The sequence below is a fragment of the Sus scrofa genome, chromosome 9 (assembly GCF_054392235.1).
Source record: "Sus scrofa isolate SSC_HxYL_T2T_F1_AM1 chromosome 9, Sscrofa_HxYL_maternal_Yorkshire_Landrace_v2.0, whole genome shotgun sequence".
Classification (NCBI taxonomy): domain Eukaryota; kingdom Metazoa; phylum Chordata; class Mammalia; order Artiodactyla; family Suidae; genus Sus; species Sus scrofa.
In genome coordinates this window covers 80,445,759-80,459,787 of record NC_139391.1, presented here as the reverse complement: position 1 = coordinate 80,459,787, position 14,029 = coordinate 80,445,759, and the positions used below count along the sequence as shown (strand labels likewise).

At 37.7% G+C, this 14,029-nt stretch overlaps 1 long non-coding RNA gene across 1 annotated transcript in view; it reads left to right on the top strand.

Moving 5' to 3' along the window:
- The first annotated feature begins 3,650 nt into the window (after positions 1-3,650).
- The window catches only part of LOC146400011 (uncharacterized), a 41,210-nt gene continuing 30,831 nt past the window's right edge, over positions 3,651-14,029 (top strand). Inside the window, exons 1-3 of the long non-coding RNA XR_014815853.1 lie at positions 3,651-4,222; positions 5,508-5,690; positions 13,570-13,685. This is a non-coding gene — a long non-coding RNA (uncharacterized LOC146400011). The remainder of the gene's footprint in view (positions 4,223-5,507; positions 5,691-13,569; positions 13,686-14,029) is intronic.

Sequence of the window (14,029 nt, the reverse complement as noted above, 5' to 3'; positions counted from 1 at the left end):
CTGAATTGTTTGCTCTTGTTATGTCACATGGGGAATGACTGCAGCAATTGTGACTGGACTCTCTTTCATTTTGAGGGTGATTTCTTCATATTGTCCTGGATGTGACCTCCTGTCTTTGAAGGTGGCGTGTACCCTCATCTTCACTATATACCCTGTTTGTCGTGAATAGAGAAACCACACGTAACCTTAGATAAGTGAGGAACCTGGGAAACTGGCGCTTGTTCATTGTCACTCCCAGTGCTTTCAGCAGTTTCTTAATTCGTGAAAATTAATAGTTTCACTGGAGGTGGTATGAAATGGCAATTGGGTTTGCTAATCTTCTCTGACTTTTGGTAATATTTTGCCAACATTATGATGACTGGCGGAGAGCAGTAAGTCTTTTTTTGTTTTGTTTTGTTTTGTTTTTTTGTAAAATAAGTTTCCAGACCAGGGATTGAATCCAAGGCCCAACTCGGATCTTTTAACCCACTACTGTATCTTTTAATCCACTGCGCCAGGCTGTGGATGAAACCCTCACTGCCATAGCGACCTGTGCCACCGCAATCAGGTTCTTAACCCACTGTGCCACAGTGGTAACTCTAAGAGCAGTTAGTCTAGAACAGAATTTAGGGCTCTTCTTAGACTGCAGTCATGCTCCTGAAGAGGCTATTTAGTAACTTGGTGATGAATTTGAACTGTGTCTCCAAAATTTGCCTCCAGAAGAGACAGCTATTTTCCAGTCTCTGTCTCGCTGTAGGTCAACAGGTTGACATTCAGAGTTACTGTTAAAATTGGAACGTGTAAACACCGTGAGTCTGGTTTGGTTTTATTTATTTATTTATTTTCAGTGAACAAAAGCTTTGTTATCCTCCTCAGAAAGAGGACAAATGCATACCTGGCTCTCACCATGGTTTTAGTTTGGCAGAACCCAAAGAGAAACCCCTCTGTTTCCCTGTCGTCCTCTCCCCCAATCCCTGTTCAATGTGATAAGTGGTATTTATATTTTAATCTCAAAAGACCAGTCACAAGACTCCAAATATGTCTTAGAAATTGGGGTGATGTTAAAAAAACAAAGCACTCAAGCTTTGGTGTTTTGAATGTGGAGAAAGTCCCTGAGTGAAAATCCCTTCATTCCTTTTCTTCCCTTGCTTGAAACTTTATAGAAGATCAAATTTTCCTGGTATTAAACATTGACCCACACCTTGGAAATGGTGCGTGGCCCTTCCTGCTTTCTTAAGAGCTGGTGCATTTTGAGGGAGAGCGTCTTGGCCTCCCTGAGACTTACCTGGAGCTGAGGGCGCTTCTCTTTAGTAAATGAGAAACCAGAGGTACCAGGAAGCCAAAGGAGTCAGGGCCACAGGGCTGTTTTTCTTTAAAATCCTCGGCTTCATCTGTTCAGGGATAGGCAGTGACTTGAGACCCTTTGAAGGAGGCCTAATTTCCATGTGAGTTCTACTCAGTGGGTGGTGAGACTGTGACATCCTTCAATAGAACTGCAATCACCGTGTGGTGAAAACCACGTCAAATTTGTTCTGGGTTTTCCTTCTTCCTGAAGTGACAGCACAACACGTCCGCAGTGCTGTGGCTGCCGTTTGTGCAGCCGGTCGTTTCCCTCCTTGACGCTGTATAACTCCCACCCTCTCGCCTTTCCACCCGAGGGGGCCAACCTCCCCCTGCTGCTGCTGTGCCCGAGAGGGTCTCTGCCTTTGCCCGTGGTCCATTTCATGATTGCTTGGTGGGGAGAGGGGGAGAGGCCTGATTTTGTAGCAACTTTTTTTTTTTTTTTTTCTAGGAGGGGAAAAAATGTAGAGCTGACCACAGAGTGAACACACTGATTCTTGGGTTCCAGTCGGGGCTGGGTTTCTTGAGGCTGGGTGGCATATGCTGTCGCCAAGCTCACGCTACACCTCATAACCCACAGCCATTCGCTGTGCTCCCTGGGGTCGCCTTAATCCCAAGCAGCCAGGGTTGCTCAGGGGAAAATAAGAATTCTGGCACAGAAAGGAGTCATTTAAATGCTTATTGCATTTCAAGCTTCAGTTTTTACTTAGCTAAAATATTTACCATTGCTGGAAAACAATGTTTAAAATTTTGTGCTTATATGTTATTTAATGGTGTGGCCTATGTAAACCGCAGGATGCTTACATTTTGACAGTCTTCTGGAAATGTTTAACAGCACATAACTCAGTGAGCAGGGAATAAAAACCAGGAACAAATTGTGCTTGAAACTTTGTAACCTCCTCCCAGCTAGGTATTCAGCAAGTCACGTTGGAATTCTTCAGGTAGGGGCAGGGAAATCTCCCCGCAGGGATTTGCTGAATCCTGTCTGAGGGCCCCAGTTATCAACCTTCTAGAGAAATCCTAAGAGTCATCATGTGCCTTTTACCACAGAAGCCATACTTGTGGGGATGAGTTTGTAACTTTGCCACTGAGCAAAATCCCATTTTGAGTTCAAGATAATCAAACACTTTCAGGATTTTTGATTTTTCAATTTTTCGTGGATTTTTCCAAGGAAAAGACACATACCCTGGTAAGAGCAGTGAAATGTTCTTTCCACAAATGTTCTGCCCACAAAAGGCTTGTGCCTTTTATTTTACCTTGTGGGAATACCCCCAAGCCTCACCAAAGAGTTCTGTTTTAGATGTCAGGAGGATCACAGGGGGCTCACAGTTTCATGTTAAGGTCTGAAGCAGCAAAAAGCATTGCCACTTCTTTTTTTCTAATTTTTAAGTTCTTTTGGCCACACCTGCCGCACATGGAGGTTTCCAGACAAAGGTCGAAGCTGTGACCCGAGCCACAGCTGTGGCAGCACAGGATCCTTAACCCACTGCACCAGGCAGGGGATTCAACCCTCACCTCCCAGCGACCCCAGCCACTGCAGTCGGATCCTTAATTCACTTGTGCTACAGCGGAAATTCTAGCATTGCCATGTCTATCTTTTAAAACAGTGCCAGTCTTCAGCGTGAAAGCCCAGATTAGGCTCCATGAGGGTAGGGACCATGCCTTTGAGGCTAGTTCCTTAGTGCCTAGAACTTTTAGTGGACTCTTGATTATTATTTGGATGGATGGATTTTTGAGAATATTTTTTCCAATGAGCAATCTCTATTATTTTCCACTTTATATGCCTTTTCGGTAGCAGTTTTAACTGCTGTAGTTAAAACCATAATGGAAAAAAAATCAGTCTTATGTATTGTTCACTGACTTTAGAAGTCATAAATATGTATTTTATTAAAGTAACTGCAGGTATTTAAATTGATTTTAATTAATTGGTTACTTTGAGTTAGGAACTTTCATATAAAGTATATAATATTTAAATTTCCTGGTCATGGTTAAAAATAAAGATTTTTTAAAAACCACACCCTTGGAGATTAGTGTTACATTAGGGTTGTAATGTAACAGTTTTAAAAAAGTTTCTTTTAAAAAGCAGTTTCTCTCATCAAGGAATGTCAGTTGTTGAGGACTCATTCTCTCTGTGCCTGACATTCGTGTCCTCAGGAGCACAGTGGCAAGCTTTCCTTTAGCAGCTGCTGAGGAAAACGAGAACTCCTTTTCATAAGTTTTTATTTTTATTTTTTTTAGCTAATGCATTAATTGACTCCAGAAAGAGTCCAAATGGAACACTGCTTTCATCTGCTGGGGTAACCTAATAAAATAATGTTGTTTGTTTTTAGATTCCCGGCTGTTAAGGGGGTTTTGCTCAAGGCAAAACCACAGTCCCCTTGAATAACTTTAGAAGGAGAGTTAAGAAGACACACTGATTGTGCCTGTCAGAGGTTTGCTCCTTCAAGGGCACAGACACGCCCCCTGCACGCCAGTCTGGCCACCAGGGCTCCGGTGCCCACCGTTGCATTGAATCTGTTGGACAGGGCTCCTGCCCCTTTGGAGGCTGCTTGATTCTGCTGTGGAGCACTTCTTAAGAAGATTTAGAAATGAACTCAAGGACTCAGAACCGAGTTGTGCAAGCACACTGTCTATGCTCTCCGGCTGCCCTATAGAATGGGGAGAGGGAAGCGCAGCTTAAACAAAAAAGACTGATGACGACATGCTTCCTTACCTCTCATCAGCCCCTCCTCCATTCTTGGCTACTTAGGGCAGCTCTGTCTTTTTGGGCTGCTTTCCAATGAGAGGGGGCAAGTAATTCTGCTCCCATTCTGGAGTGCCTGGACCAGTAAGAACTCATTAAGTATGAGTATCATTGACATGCCAGGCATGATCTCATTAAATCCTTCCCATATCCATTAAGGTAGGTACTATTCTTGTCCCTGTGTCACACATGAGGAAACCAAGATTCAGAGAGGTTATCTTGCTCACACTCTCTCAGCTAGCAAACAAGGGTTTGAATCCAGATCTTTGGCAGCCCAAGCCCTCTTCTTTCCCTACAAGGCTTTCTCAACAAAACTCAGTACAGGAAGTTCTTATGATAGTCTATGCCCAGAATTTCTTATTGTCCCATTTCTTAGTATTGGATCTATCATTCCTAACTTAGATTGGAGGGGAAGGGTGAACACCAATTATTTCCCATCGTAAGTGCATTTGCTATCTCAGGATTCCACAGCCTGAGGACCAGGTGAATCCTGACAAGCCTTTTGAGGTTCATCTTAAACTATTTTATAGCCTGTTAAAGTCAGTAAAGAGAGGATTAAGGTAAACTTGAAGCATTTGCCCCACGGGTTTAAAATTGGAAGGCAATGTGGAAAAAGCAAAGATAAATTTACAAACTGTTACAGTGCAACGTGATATGACGTGAACTGAATTGGACCATCTTAAAAATCTCTGCTATAATTAGAAAATGTCCTTCTTCAACAAAAGTTGGAAATAATGGAAAACCAAGTTAAAAGTAAATATCTATGGGTATTTGGCCTCAAAGTGTGTCTGGAGGGAATGGAGACAATTTACAGAATGTGGGATTTGCTAGAATTACTTCTGGATATAAAATCTCCATCACCACTAATGGTTGGAAAGGTCTTACTCTAGTCCCAATAAGTTATCTTCTATCCATAAAGTTTAAGGCAGATAACTATCACTGCATTTTGCTTCTCCCTCCCCCATTTTTATATAAATAAAAGCAAATTATTGACTGACCAACACCAAAAATTTACAGCATTTTCTTCTGGGCAAAAGGGAAAAAATATATGTATTTCAAAATGTGAATTTTTGGAGTTCATCTGTGGCACAGTGGGTTAAAGATCTGTCATTGTCTCTAAAGCAGCTTGGGTTGCTGCTGTGGCACAGGTTCAACTGCTGGCCCAGAAACTTCTGCATGCCATGGGTGTGGCCCCCCCAAAAAAGTGAATTTCTGTTTTGAAGCAGAATTTACCTATGTAAGTTCTAAGGATAGAGATATGCTTATCAATTTGAGAATTAATGGAGAATTAGCCACTCTATGTAAGAAGCTGCTTTTAATGGTGACCTATTCCATTTGGGCCAGCTCCAGTGTTAGAAAAGGCTTACACTTTCTTATAGTAAGATTAGAAAAAAAGAGTGAGGATGATGGAAATTGAAACAGGCCTTCTTTTTTTCTTCCGAAGAGAGAAGTGAAGTGATTGCCGATGTTTGTTGAATTTTATTATATGGAAAGCAGAGATTTCTCCACATTTTCAGTCTCAGCTTATGTCCTGCCTCACTAAGCTGTGTATGTATCACCGCTGAACTGAAGAAGCAGTTCACACTTGACCTGGATCTTCAAGTTACTTGCGACCACTACTAATGAAGTAAGTGACTTCTTTCTTTTTTAAATTGTTTCCCTGTGTGAGACTGAAAATAGAAAACCCATCATTACTGTCTCTGAGTACTGAAATTGTGTCGTGCTTTTTCTTTTTACTCCATTTAGAAAGTGTCTTGAGGAGTTCCCATTATGGCTCAGCAGTTATGAACCTAAATAGTATCCATGAGAATGTGGGTTTGATCCCTGGCTTCACTCAGTGGCTTAAGGATCTGGTGTTGTCATGAGCTGTGATGTAGGTCAAAGAGGTGGCTCGTATCTGCCATTGCTGTGGTGTGGTGTAGGCCCACAGCTGCAGTTCTGATTCAATCCCTAGCCTGGAAACTTCCATATGCCACAGGTGCGGCCCTAAAAAGAAAAAAAAGTCTTGATTGTCTTAATAACTAAACCTAACACCACACATGTCTAGCTAAGTTATTAAAAATTATAATGGCATTTGACATCAGTTACAAAGGATAACTACTATGTTTTTTATTTTTATTTTATTTATTTGTTTTTTGCTTTTTAGGGCCGTACCTGTGACATATGGTGGTTCCCAGGCCAGGGTTCAAAACGGAGCTATAGCTGCCGTCCTGCACCACAGCCACAGCAACACAGGATCCGAGCCACATCTGTGACCTACACCACAGCTCATGGCAACACCAATCCTTAACCCGCTGAGCGAGGCCAGGGATCAAACCGGCAACCTTATGGTTCCTAGTTGGATTCATTTCTACTGTGCCGCAATGGAAACTTTTTTTTTTTTTCTTTCTAATGGCTGCACCTGTAGCATAGGGAAGTTCCCAGGCCAGGGACTGAATCCATGCCACAGCTGTGACCTGCACCACAGCTGTGGCAATGCCAGATCCTTTAACCCACTGCACTGGGTTGGGGATTGAACCTGCACCTCCATAGCATCCTGAGCCACTGCAGTCAGACTCTTAACCCACTGTGCCACAGTGGGAACTCCATAAGTACTATCTTTTATTAAAACTGGCTAAAGATAAATTTCAAAATAATCATTATCATCAGAACCCTGAAATAATTATTTAAATCTGCTTTCATCTCTATAGACAGTAAACTCTGGTTTACTTTTTTCTATCTTAAAAATTATACCTTTGTAAGAGTTCTGCTTCAGGCTATGATGGAATGGTAAACTAAAAAACTGGGCAAAATATATGTTACAGTAGCTTTAAAACATTGAATATGAGGCAAAATAGGGCTGTGAACTCTAAGAAAAAGGAAACAAACAAGGTGAGACCTACCATTACAGCAGCTGACTGCCTGGAGGCAGTTTCCAGCCACTGTGCAGGGTAGGGGAATCCAGACAAGACCCATACGTCTCCCTGACTTGAAAAGACAGATATTAGAAATCAGGGAGGCCAAGATAGAATTCTAAGGCAAAGTACCAACAGGAGGAATCTTCTCTTAGAGACAGCTCTGGAGTTTTTCAGAGTTCCCAGATCTTTGAGTAATGATCTATGCATTTGTGAGAGTAAACTATGCCAGACTTTGGAAAACACTAGAAAGGAAGAAACAAAAAAAATTCTGGAGCTCACAGGGGATAAAGGGCTTGTGTTCCTACTAGCAGGAGGGGAAATTTCATAATACATAGAACATCAGGTAGAATCCTCAGAAAAAATGTTGCGTTATGAATAGTGCTAAGTAAGTCCTACAATAAAAGTTGCTCTGCACTTAACAAAGCTTAAAAGCAGACATCACAAAGATCTAACTGATTCCAGGTCATTTAACTGCTAGTTAGATCATGATTTGATATTATTAAACAATATAACAAAACCCCACAACCCACAATGAAAAATAAAAAAATCACCAATCAGGAGTTCCCATCCTGGTGCAGTGGAAACGAATCTGATTACGAACCATGAGGTTGTGGGTTCAATCCCTGGCCTTGCTCAGTGGGTTAATGATCTGGCGTTGCCATGAGCTATGGTGTAGGTCACAGATGCAGCTCGGATCTGGTGTTGCTGTGCCTCTGGCTTAGGCCAGCATCTACAGCTCTGCTTTGACCCCTAGCCTGGGAACCTCCATATGCCATTTGTGTAGCCTTAGAAAGGACAAAAGACCAAAAAAAAAAAAGACCAATTATTATCAGGAAAGTATAAAACATAAGAAAATGAAAAATCAACCAAGAGACTAGACCTAGAAATGATTAATTTTGGAACCAGCAGAAAGGCCATTAAGACAGCTATTATAAATAATCCATAAAGTCAAGAAGTGGAGGGGAGACATATATAATAAGGAGAGAAATGGAAGATATATAGGATATAATAAAAACTAAAATATCTAACATGGAAAATTAACTCAATGGAACTATGTTGGACAACGCAGAAGAGAAGATCAGTGAATTTGAAGGCACAGCAAAGGAAATTCTCTTAAATAAGGCATAAAGAGAAAACATTTCTTAAAATAATTTTTGGACAATGTTGAATAGGATAGTAACATGTATATCTGGGGTCCCAGAAAAAATATTTAAAGAAATAGTATTCAGATATTTCCACACTTAAGGTTATATACTCACCAATTCATGAAGCTCATTGCACCCAAGGAAAGCAAATGTGAAGAAAACTACAGGAGTCCCCATTGTGGCTCAGTGGTAACGAAACTAACTAGTATCCATGAGGATGCAGGTTCGATCCCTGTCCTCAGTGGGTTAAAGAGCTGGCATTGCCATGAGCTGTGGTACAGGTTGCAGATGAGGCTTGGATTTGGTGTTGCTGTGGCTGTAGCCTAGACTGGCAGCTACACTCTGATTCAGCCCCTAGCCTGGTAACTTCCAGATGCTGCAGGTTCAGCCCTAAAAATACAAAAAAAGAAAACTATGGAAATGTACATAATAATGAAGATGATGAAAACCAATGATAAATAGAAAATCGTAAAAACAGCCAGAGGAAGTGATCCCATACCTACAGGGAAAGATGATAATAAGAGGTTTCTTAAGGCAGAAAACAACAGCGTAGTAACATCTTTAAGGTATTGAAAAAACATGACCAACCAAGAAATCGATACCCAGTGAAAATAACTTTTAAAAACAAAGGCAAAATAAGAAGGGAAAAAAAAAAAAACTAAGATAGTTCACAGTGCTGCTAGAATTGCACTGAAAGAAATATTAAATATAAATCAACAGACAGAGGAAAAGTGATACCAGATGGAAATTTAGATCTATAGAAATAAATGAAGAATTCCAGAATTGAAAATAAGTAGATAAATTTAAAGTTTTTTTTCTTAGTTTTAAATTTATTTAAAAGATAATTGACTCCTTAAAGCAAAATCAATAATGATGTATTGTTAAGTTTATAGCATACATAGCAGTAAAATGTGTAATAATAGCACAAAAAAGAAGAGAGAAAAATGAAAATACACTGTCAAAAGTAATTATTATTATACATTAAGTAGTATACTATTATCTAAAGGTAAAGTGTAATAAGTAGGTGTATGTTTTAAACACTGAGAGCAAACACTAAAAAATGAAAATCAGATTTAGCTAGTAAGGCATTAGTAGAAATCAAAAAGAGAAAAAATCCAAAAGTAGACAGGACAACAACAACAACAACAACAACAACAACAACAACAAAAAGGAGTTCCCGTCGTGGCGCAGTGGTTAACGAATCCGACTAGGAACCATGAGGTTGCGGGTTCAGTCCCTGCCCTTGCTCAGAGGGTTAACAATCTGGCATTGCCGTGAGCTGTGGTGTAGGTTGCAGATGTGGCTTGGATCCAGCGTTGCTGTGGCCCTGGTGTAGGCCAGCGGCTTCAGCTCCGATGAGACCCCTAGCCTGGGAACCTCCATATGCCGCGGGAGCGGCCCAAGAAATGGCAAAAAGACAAAAACAACAACAACAACAACAAAAAAAAAAAAAAAAAAAAAAAGACAGGAAAGGGGGTGGGAGATGGAGTTAAAAAAGAGCAAGATGGTATATTTAAACCTAACCATATTCATAATTACATTAAATGCAAATAGCCTATACTCCCCCAATTAAAAGGCAGAAATTAGATTCAAGGGGGCAGTGGGGAGTAAAGCCAAACTATATGCTATCCAAGAAAACTAACTTTAAATATAAAAACAGAGGTAGATGGAAAGTAACTTGATAGAAAAAGATATACCATGTAATCATTAATTTCAAAAAAGCTAGAGTAGGCTATGTTCTTATCAGCCAAAATATATTTCAGAAAAAGCACTAGTAATAGGAATAAAGAGGAACATTTCATACAGATAAAGAGGCCAATTTATCACAGAGACATAAAATCCTAAGTGTATATGCACTCAATAACAGTGCTTCAGATACATGAAACAAAAACTAACAGAATTAAATAAGAAATAGAAGAAATATGCAATTATACCTCCAAATTTCAACAAAATCTCTTGATATAACAGGCATACAGAAGACTTGCACAAACTTATCAAATAATTGACTTTATTCATATTTATAGAGCACTCCACTCAACAACAGAATACATATTCTTCTTAAGTACAAAATAAATTTTACCAAGATTAACTATATAGGAGTTCCTGTTGTGGCTCAGCAGGTTATGAACCTGACTGGTATACCTGAGGACATGGGTTTGATCCCTGGCCTTGCTTAGTAGTTTAAGGATCTGGTGTTGCCATGAGCTGTGGCGTCAGTCACAGATGCAGCTTGGATCCTGCATTGCTGTGGCTGTGGTGTAGGCCAGCAGGTGCAGCTCTAATTCAACCCCTAGCCTGGGAACTTCCATGTGCTGCATGTGCGAAACTAAAACACACACACACACACACACATACATACATACACACATATATATAATTTGGGTCATAAAATAGGTCTCAATAAACTTTTAGTAGGACTGAAATCACATGTATTATGTTCTCCATGCATGGCAGAATCAAACTGGAAAACAAGAACTAAAACTATTTGGAAATTCCTCACATATCTAAAGGATAAATAATAAACTTCCAAGTGACCCATAAGTCTAAGAAGAAATCACAAGGATAATTAGGAAATATTTTGAATTAAATGAAAACAAGAACACAGCATATCAAAAATTTTACAATGCATTTGAAACACTGCTTAGAGGGAGATACATACTATTAAATACTTAGAAAAGATGAGAGGTCACAAACAATTATCTTATTTTCCACCTTAACAAACTAGAAAAAGAAGAGCAAATTAAAACCCAGAGATGCAGAAGATAAAAAATAATAAAAAGCATAAATCAATAAAATAGAAGACAGGAACACAATAGAGAAAAACAGTAAGACCAAAATATGGTTCTTTAAAAGTATCAAAAAAATTAGAAACCAATGGATGCACTGGGGGTTTGGGATGGAAATGTATAAAATTGGGTTGTGATGATTGTTGTACAACTATAAATGTAATAAAATTCATTGAGTAATAAAAAGTATATAAAAAACATTCATTTATAGAATGTGGGTTAAATATATATATTTACATACAGGTAATGGTACCTATAGGGTGATACTACTCAGCTATTAAATATAATAATGTAAATGATATGTAGAACCACAGAAAATACTGATGATACATTATTATATGGAAAAAATGAGGTCACAAAGCAAGACATTTATTGTTTGCCTCTGTGTAAAATAGACACATGTGCAGAGAGATGCAGAGAGCAAGAGACAATTAAAAGATATAAAACCAAATTTTAAAAAAATCTCCCAATCATAGGAAAAAAATAGTGGAAACCACTAACCACACAAATCAGGAAAAAAAAAAAAAAAAAAAAAAAAAAGGAAAGAAATCACCAGTAGTAGGTATTAGAGCAAAGATGTCTCTACAGATTCTAAACATAATAATTGATGTGATAAAAGGGGAGTGCTCTGAACAAATTTATGCCGATAAATTAAACTACATAGGTGAAATGGATTTCTTGAAAGATATATATAGCAAAGTCACTGAAAGAGATATCATGACTGTCCCTATGCAAATAATCAAATTCTCAGTTAAAAAACTGTCCCAAAGAAAAATCCAAGCCTAGATGCATTCATTATTGATTTATACCAAATATTTAAGAAAGAAATAATGACAATTCTAGAAAATCTAAGCAAAAATAGAAGATGAGGGACACTTGCTCATTTTATGAAAGCAGTATTGCCATAATATCAAAATCACACTATAAAGCAAAAAAACCAAACCAGAACAAAAAAACCCAAAACAAAGACACAAGCATCCTTTTAAAAATTAGCAATTTGGGAGTTCCCATCATGGCTCAGTGGAAATGAATCTGACTAGCATCCATGAGGATGCAGGTATGATCCCTGGCCTCAGTCAGCAAGTTAAGGATCCAGCATTGCCATGAGCTCTGGTAAGTTACAGATGCAACTCGGATCCCACATTGCTGTAAAGCTGTAGCGTAGGCTGGCAGCTACAGCTCCAATTCGACCCCTCGCCTGGGAACCTCCATATGCCATGGGTGCAACCCTAAAATAAAAAGACCAAAAAATTTAGCAATTTGAATCCAACAACACATAAAAGGGACCATCTCTTATGACCAAATGGGGTTTATCACCAGAATGCAAGTTAGGTATAACACTAAAAAATAAAGTACTATACTGATTAAAAAGAAAATTCATTGTGTGTATGTGTGTATACATACCATATCTTCCACAGAGATAAATGGAATATTACTCACCCATAAAAAAGAATGGAATAATGCCATTTGCAGCAATATGGATGGATCTGGAGATTATCATACTTAGTAAAGTTAGTCACACAGTGAAAGACAAACATATGATATCACTTACATGTGGAATCTAAAAAAAAAAGATGCAAATGAACTTATTTGCAGGACAAAAACAGACTCAGAGTTTGTTACAAACAAACTTATGGATACAGATGGGTGGGAGAGGAATGGGCTGGGGGTTTGCAATTGGCACATGCACACTGAGATATATGGAATGATTGGCCAACAGGGACTTGCTGTATAGCACAGAAAACTCTATCAAATAGTCTGTGATAATCTATGTGGGAAAAGAATCCAAAAGAGAATGGATGTGTGTACATGTATAATGGAATCACTTAATTCTACAGCTGAAATTATCACCACATTGTAACTCAACTATACTAAATAAAACTTTAAAAAATAAAAAATGAATTTTTAAAAAATTAATATAAAAAGAAAAATGATTATTTAAATTAGATTCATAAAAAGCATTTGGTAAAATTTAATACCCATTTTTAAAAAAACGGAATAAAAAGAAACTTAATCTCATAAATGTCAATTACAAAGAAACACTAGAGCTAATATTAAACTTTATGTGAAAGATTCAATGTCCTAGCCAGTGCAATAAGAAAAAAATAAGTAAATGAAAAACATTGATTGTGGAAAAAGAAGTAAAACAGTCTTTAACTGCATATGTATTAATTGTTTATATAGAAAATTCTAAGAAATTTACAAAATAAGTATTAGAACTTGTAAATGAACTTAGCACCACAAGATACAAAGTCAGTATATAAAAATTCACCACATTTCTTTATACTACCAACAGTATCTGAAAATAAAATTTTAAATCTTAAAAAAGGAGGAAATTAAATAGTCTTCTAAAAAAGGTGCTGGAAAATTAAATATACATTTACGTAAAAATTAACTTTAGAGCACAACCAAATAATACACAAAATTAATTCAAGATGGATCATTCGCATAAATATAAGAGTTAAAACTATAAATATTTCATAAGAAAACATAAGAGAAAATCTTCGTGACCTTGGATTAGGCAAAGATATCTTAGCTATAATTTTAGAAAACATGCTTAAAGAAGGAAAAACTGTTAGATTGGAATTCTATAATCCATTAAAAAAAGCTTCATAAATGAAGGCAAAATAAAGACATATGTGGATACATAAAAAATGAAAAAAATTATTCTATTGCAGAATTTTACTACTGGATATGCCAAAAGAATTTTCATTGGCTGAAAAGAAATGGCACTAAATGGAAAGCCCAGATCTTCAAAAAGAAATAATGAGAACCAGAAAAGAAAAATGTGAAGGTAAGTAGTTTTAAAAACTTTTACAATTATATTTATTTTATAAATATTTTAATCCATAAAAGACTATTCACTGAAGCAAAAATAAGAGTGTATTATGGAATTTATAGTAAATACATGATAAGTGAACAAAGAAAAGAGACAGTAAATAGTTATTTTATTTACATACATATGTGTATCTGTGTGTGAGAAGTGGCATAACATCATTTGAAGGTAGTCTGCTATTGGTTAAACATGCATATTGCATTTTTATCAAATCACTAAAAATAAGAGCGGTCAACAGATGAAATTTAGTACAATACTAAGACTGATTTGATCCATCAAAAAGAAGGCAGAAGAGATACAAC